This window comes from Ixodes scapularis, unplaced genomic scaffold (assembly GCF_016920785.2).
Source record: "Ixodes scapularis isolate PalLabHiFi unplaced genomic scaffold, ASM1692078v2 PGA_scaffold11__112_contigs__length_91849675, whole genome shotgun sequence".
In the NCBI taxonomy this organism is placed as follows: Eukaryota; Metazoa; Arthropoda; class Arachnida; order Ixodida; family Ixodidae; genus Ixodes; species Ixodes scapularis.
The window spans coordinates 48,720,159-48,727,268 of record NW_024609837.1 but is presented as its reverse complement, the minus strand read 5'-3'; the positions used below and the strand labels follow the sequence as shown (position 1 = coordinate 48,727,268).

Below are 7,110 nucleotides of genomic sequence, written 5' to 3'. Positions count from 1 at the left end.
ACCGGCGACACGATTCCTCGTCGGGGTTGTCGCTGAAGAACTTATGGCGCAGCACCGGGGACAGGACAGTGTTGGTCGCGAGGCGGCAGACGAGGGTCTGAGTGCCCCTCGGTAAGTCAATCGGCATCGGAGGAACGGGACGCAACTGCTTGTCCCGACGTTCCTCCCGTTCCTCACGGAAGTGCCGAAGGGTTCTCCGCCTTCGCTGTTTAGCGCTTTCGTTGACGGCAGACGGGTCGGCCGGGACTTCTGCCTCGCCGGCTGCCTCGCTGGCTGAGTTTTGGAATGCGTTTGTAGAGGATGTCTGTAGGTGCAAAAGATTGAAGAACCCACTGGGATGCTTGGAGGAGTGCCATGAGTTCCGCTTGCGTAGTGTCGACGTCATCAGTGGATGAAAGTGCAGCCGCGTTCGCTATGCCATGGGTGGTGTCGACCCACGCGACCGCCTGGACGTGCTTGAGGTTCTATGCTCTCCTTCGTCGTCGTCGCCGGCAGTCGACAGCAAAGTCTCCGCCATGTCAGTGTAGATGATGGTGGGCGTAGGCGGTGATTTGTGCGCAACGCTACATGTGTGCGCTTTGGCAAAGCGTTCGCGTCGCTCCGAGTTGCTCGGTCCAGATCCCATGTTTCGTGGGAGGGGTTTTCCGTCGATAAGCATGACCGGGGTGGCCCACGGAGGGGGCGAGTGCGCGTCTGCCGGGCGGACGTCCAGACTGGGAGACACGCGGAGCTCTTCCAATATGGAAAGCCCAGCTGTCGAGCTGCTGAGGCGGTCGCTCGGGGCGAGGACCGCCTGTTCGGCGACTTCCGACAGGAGGTTCATGCCGCCGTGTGCGTACAGCTCCCGGGGAGGGGGGTGGCGTGTGCTTAGGCAGTCCGGTAACAATGCGGATGACTTCGCGATTGAGTTTCTCGAGTTGCTCCGCCTGCCTGGGTGTGAAGACGTGATAGTTATAGCCGTAGAAGATACGGGATTCTAGCAGAGTCATGACTAGCTGTCGCGTTTCTCTCTCCCTCGTTCCCCACTGGAGGTGTGTGATTCTACGGATGAGGCGGAGGAGGGGTCTGCACTGCAAGGCGACATTCGTCACCCACGTGGTGCCTTTCCCATCTTGATTTATGCAGGCTCCTAGGATCCGAACGCAGGGTTTTCGCCGTATGCTTTGGCCGGCCATGCTCAGGGCGATTTGGTTGCGGACCACTTCGGTCTTTCTGTGGGGCCCGTTGAGAACCACGACGTATTCGGTCTTCTCGGCCGAGGCGGTCATGCCCACATTCTGAAGAAAGCCCTGTATGCCGTCGAGGCCAAGCTGAAGCGTGTGCTCCAATTCGCCCGCCGATCCCGTCGTTGCCCAGATGGTGACATCATTGGCGTATACGGCGAAACGCAGCGACGGAACCGCTTTCAGGAGTGGGTGAAGTCTTGCCATGACCAAGTTGAAGAGGGTGGGCGAGAGGACCGCGCCCTGCGGTACCCCGGTCCTGTTCGGTTGAGCGGGTCCGATATAGTCACCGCCTTTGATCTTGTACGTTTGGTCGTTCAGGAAACTCTTAACAAAATTCAGAAGGTGGCCGCACACCCCAGCAAGCTCTGTGCTCTGGAGGACAGCCTCGTGAGGGAAGGAGTTGAACGCCTTGCGAACGTCCACCGCCACCACCGTTCTCGTCTGCACATTCGAGTACGCGTCAAGGACGTGGTGGCGCAACATAAGGAGAATTTCCTGCGTGCTCATCTCGTGGCGAAATCCGAGTTGATATGGGTGGAGCGGGGAGTTCCTCTCGAGATGCCACTTGAGTCGCTCAAGGACAATACGTTCAGAAAGTTTACACAAGTTGCTGGTAAGGGAAATTGGCCGGAGGTTTGTGTGCTCATTCGGCGGCTTGCCCGGTTTTAGAATAGTTATCGCCAGGAATTCGCGCCAGAAGCTCGGGAAGTTGCCCGTCCTCTAAATCTCGTTGATCGCGTCAAGAAGCTGGAGGTAGAGTTCAGGGAGGTTGCGCAGTTCCGAGATGGTTATCAGGTCCGGGCAGGTGCATGGCGGGCGTTCGCTCTTGCTAAAGCTGCGTGAAGTTCGCCCATTTGAAACGGTTGGTCCATGTCGACCTGCTCCGGTGCTTAGAGATCCAATGCCTGAAAATCTCCAATCATCTGAGTCGGTCTCGCGGAATCTCAAGAGCATGTTTGTGAGGGTAAAAGCTCTAAAAACAACAGACAAGTAAAAGAAACGTACAACACAGCGCTCTGGGTTGTACGTTTCTTTTACTTGTCTGTTGTTTTTAGCGCTCTTACGCTCACAAACATGGATCACCAACTAGCCCAAGTGCATACGCTTCTCAAGAGCATTTTGTGGGATCCAGTGAAGCCGCAGGCTGCGGGAAGAACACTGCCCCAGCCTGGAGCGCCTGCTGCTCCTCCGAGGTTCGCATGCGTAGAGCCGCTCTCTGCGCCACGGTGCATCTCTTAGCTTTGCCCTGCCAATTCCGAAAGATATGCCATATGCGTGGTCCGCTCATGTTACCGTTACAGCTGGAGCAAAGGTCGCACCATCTGCCTGTAGAGAGTGTATTTGCGTAATCGCGCGCCTAAGCCGTTATAAGGTTCAGACGACATCGTAGTCGGGGCGTTCGTCCTCTCTCTCTGTACATACGTAGCGCGTCGAGGCGTTGTTGCCATAGGTTACACAGGTGCAAGTTCGGCCACGGCGTATCCTCCGCTACCTGAAATTGCTGGGTAGATAACCTTTCGGCTTCGTGTATTGTTCGCAGAAGCTGGGCCAGTTCGTGAGCCTCCGGGTCACCGCCTGATGTAGTGACGGCTGTTTGCTCCAGCTCTGCGCGGAAGGCGTCCCAGCAGACGACGCTCGTAGTTCGTTTCGGCACCGTTATCTTGCGGCCGCGCAAACGAATGAAGATGGGCAGGTGGTCGCTCCCCCACGTGTCTGTCCCTGGTTCCCAGAAGAGGGCCCGCCGGCTGTTTGTCCAGGTGAGGTCGGTCGTGGTGTTGCCCTGGCGGGCATGCTGGCCAACTCACGTTGGTAAGCCCGGATCGTTGAGCAGGCTAAGGTGGTTATGCTCCATTGCGCAAACCAGGTTTGAACCATGGTATGTGTCGGTCCTCGATCCCCAGCAGAACCCTTTAAGAAAACCGGGTGGTGGCTTATTGTGTGTAGCCTTCTGGTTTCTGCGTCCCGCATCGTCGATTATATCGTCCAATTCAGCAAACCAATTGGATGCGGAACAATGCATAATAAGAGGATCTGGACCTACCCTGCTCCATTCCTGGAAGCTGCCAGTGACGGCTTTATTTTTACCAGAAGTACCGTTGAACTGGTGATTACACTTCTGTGAAAGTTAATTTTCCATTGTTTACAATTATACAAACAATTAAATCATCATTTTATGTTTCAAGGACGTAGCAATCCCATTGTGGACCTATATTAAAACAATTTGCAGTTATAACACTTCTCAAAATGCTGCCAATACAAGAAAGGCTAAAAAAATATCTATCGAGTGTCAGCTTGAGAAACGCAGACCGCGGATTATTTAGTTCACAATTACTGGCGCTTCATGCGTTCTTCGGCGTTCCATCGGTAAAAGTCGCAGTTTAATTGTGTGGGGAGCGAGTATAAGATTCTTGTAACTTACCGCGCGTTTTTTTTTTTTTTAAGTGGGCCACGAAAAATAAACAGATGTGGTTTTTTTGTGTGTGTGTGTGTGTTTTTTTTTTTATAGTCCGGTTTGGTATAGGCGTGTTGGGAAATAAATTTTACACGAACAGAAGTCTTTTTTTCTAGAGCAATATTGATGGCGAGAGACACGATTTAGTTGGGGATCACTTCTTTTTCACTTGTTTTAGCTTTTGGCGGTTCGGGCGCGTGGAGGAGAGGTGGAACGGATTCGCATTCACGTTGAGGTTTAGAGAGGGCATGGTATGACCATCTTGTTGAGACTGTTAAAAAAAAAGTTTTTCGTGTTACTGGTTCTTGTGCTGTGTTTAAAAGAAAAGTTAGGCCTTGTTTTCTTTTTTTTTTTACCACAAAAATAAACATTCTCTGTCTGAATGGAGCCCTAACGGTCTGAACCAGATGAAATATTAAAATTCATTTATTAAACATTTAGGAGTAATGTTGTGGAATTGCTATGGGGAAAATGGTGATTGACAGGGAGCTCAATGGCGACATTTACCAAAAATGGCCAAAGATATTTTCCTATTAAAATTTTGAGAAAATCAGTTGTAACGTTCAAATGAGATAACGTGTACTGCTGAAACATTGATTTTGAGTTCGGACCGCTTGCATTTCATTTGGCTGAAAGGTGAATATATCTTATTTTTGACGCGCTGTTCAATGGTACCGTCCCTGTTTGTGGGCAGTTTCATGGCCGTATTTTTTTTCGAATAATAGATGATTTTTTTTTTTTAAATAAATTCCACGCTTCCACTTTCCCATGGAACACGCAGGTTGCCAATCATCGCGAACGACAGAAGAAGCAAGCGACTCACATGGGACAGGAATAATGTACTCAAAGGGAAATGCTTTCTGCACGGTTCGCATTTCCGGGGAAAAGTGCAGTCTCGTCGTCGTTGTTCCTTACGTTCTCTAGTTGGGATTCAATTATGGCTGGCATGTGTGCGCCGGGGAAGAACAGATGCGCAGGTCATCTTCAGATGGGATATGGCTCTAACTGAATCAATTACGGTAGTTTGTTTCTCTACCTCAACAACGACATTCGATCACGCTGAAACAAGGGAGCGATACAGAATCAACTTTGTGGAGTTCGGGCTAGTCGCTAGCCCGAGAAGAAAAACCACAAAAATAAATTTGAAAAAAAAAAAAAAAGGTTTTACCATGACGCTTTACCGGTTGCCCAATTCGATGGAACGTTGCGTTTTTCACGCACACATCAGCCGGGCCCAGCTCCTATCTTTTCCCTCGTTCTCTGTTAGCGTTCCGAACTCTCACCTCCTGTTTTTGTTTTAATAATATTATTGTTATTTGGCGGCGTTAGACCTGTTCATGACAAAGTCATCAGGGAGAGGCTTTCAGAACAGCCCTGTTCTGGAAGCCAATCCCTGACAAAACGCTTGGACGAAAATTTGTCACGTGACTCTTTCTGTCGCGCGCTGGGGTTGTTTTCGCCGTTTGACAAGTTGTAGAAGTTGTCGGGCCACGTAGATCCGGTTTCCGAAATGAAGTTTTCGTATATCGCGTTTCCCCCTCCGCTAGCCCTTGGTAATGAAGAAACCGCTACTGCGCCTGCGCGCCGGAGGCCTTGACTATAGCCGTTGTTCATCATTTTAAAGGGCCGACGTACACTTCGCGCTTTCCCCTTTTGCCCGCATCTCCTCTCCAGTATCCCCTCCCTGTTTTACCTGGCCCCAGCTTGGCTGCATCCGCTGCTTAGGAAGGGGGACGACTAAGAGGATTATCTTCCTTGCAGAAAACCAAGGTTTTACACCGACCTTTAAACGGCCGGAATACGTCCATGCGAATTTGTCGGTAATGGTCATTTTTTTCGCCGGAGTCCGTGGAATTCTCGTGCGGTGTTTGTTGGACACGCTTCGGCCAAAACTGCTCTTCCCCGACGACGAGACGTCAGTTGAATGTGCGCAACCTTCTTTCTCGACTGTGTTTTTTGGCTGCCCGGATCGGATTATGCATCTATCAAGGATTACATGATATCGCTGTCTTATTAGTAAGTACACTGTAAGCATATGCGTCTGATTGTAGCTCTGCTTTCCTCTCAATCTCCGCGTTTTTTTTTTTTGTTTTTTTTTTGTAGTTTAAGTTATGGAATTTCTTGGCATAAAATTAGTGTTAATTCAACTTTATATTGTCTTTTCGCTTCACAGAGAAGTAGACATTTTAAAATATGTCAGAGTATGAGCTGTGTGTAATGATAGTGGTTCAATAAACGTTTGAGAGCGATCGAATAAAAAAATTGTTCCTACGTGTACGTGATTTATATTCAACGTCCAATACAACAAAGACTTGCGAGACGTCCGGCCAATACGGAGCAGACGCATCGTAGATTATTTGCATGAAACAGCGCACAGACTAGGCCGGGGCAAGACGACTGTACGGCAATACCTGCCGTATATGAAACGGTGGCGCGAAACTCGACATTTTAGTGACATTGGAACCGACGTTTTGCCGGTACCGGCACTACGCTGCCATGTATTGCGGTGCTGTTTGGGAACGGAGATGATGGCATCTTACCATCGTATTTCCAACGCTTATTTACTTTAATTTTCTTCTGGAGAGCGTAAAAAAGCATTTATGTGGCACGCCAGAGATATTCCAAAGTTCGGCAGGCCTCTGGGCTCTCTTTGGCACTTTTGGCACTTATTTGGCACTCCAGTAGCAAGGCAGAAAAGAGCCAAACTTTGGCATGCCTTGAATCCCCAAATTTAAATTTACTTCGGCACTCATGGCTCAAGTCTGGCACTTCCTTTCGCACAACTGTAATGGACCAGAGAAAAGTCAAATTCTTGCATGCCTGAAATACCTAAATTAGGCGTTGCTTTCGCAGTTATGCCTCAAGTATGGCACTTACTTCGGCACTCCTGTGGCGGACGAGAGAAAAGGAAAACTTTGGCGTGCCCTAGTATCGCACAAATAGGGTTTCAGTTAGGCAACCTAGTATGGCACTGACAAGCGCCATGGAGCAAAAACGAACTGGCCCAAAGTTGGGCCCTTACGTTCGCCACGCTTTTGCCAAGTTGGGCGTTTCTCACGCCTGCGGCCTGAAATGGTACTCCATTATGTTTCACCTGCCAAAGAGAAGCAACTAGTCAATATTCGTTAAACATTCGCAGAACAAGCCCAATGTCCAAAGTTGACGCACGAAGTGCCAACTGATTTCTATAATATTTAGACCAGAAACATGAATTCAACAACTATGCATGCTAAATGTACAAGCCAAGAACGAAAGCACATTATTACAATACGACTCGGCCCATACGAGAAATAGCTAAAACCTGCCTTACCACAACCCTGTTGAAAGTTTGCGACCACAAAACGCGGAGAAGGTTAGAAGTAGAAGTGGAATGGTTTATGGGGTCTGGATACCTACCTTATATTCCGCGTGAAGTCGTAGAAACAATGGTGA

The 7,110-nt window shown here is 49.5% G+C and overlaps 2 pseudogenes; one reads left to right on the top strand and one right to left on the bottom strand.

Annotated features, from left to right (window-relative positions):
- The first annotated feature begins 354 nt into the window (after positions 1 to 354).
- Positions 355 to 948, top strand: LOC115318867 (annotated as a pseudogene).
- A 1,386-nt stretch (positions 949 to 2,334) lies between these two features.
- Positions 2,335 to 4,378, bottom strand: LOC120844128 (annotated as a pseudogene).
- Positions 4,379 to 7,110: the final 2,732 nt, after the last annotated feature.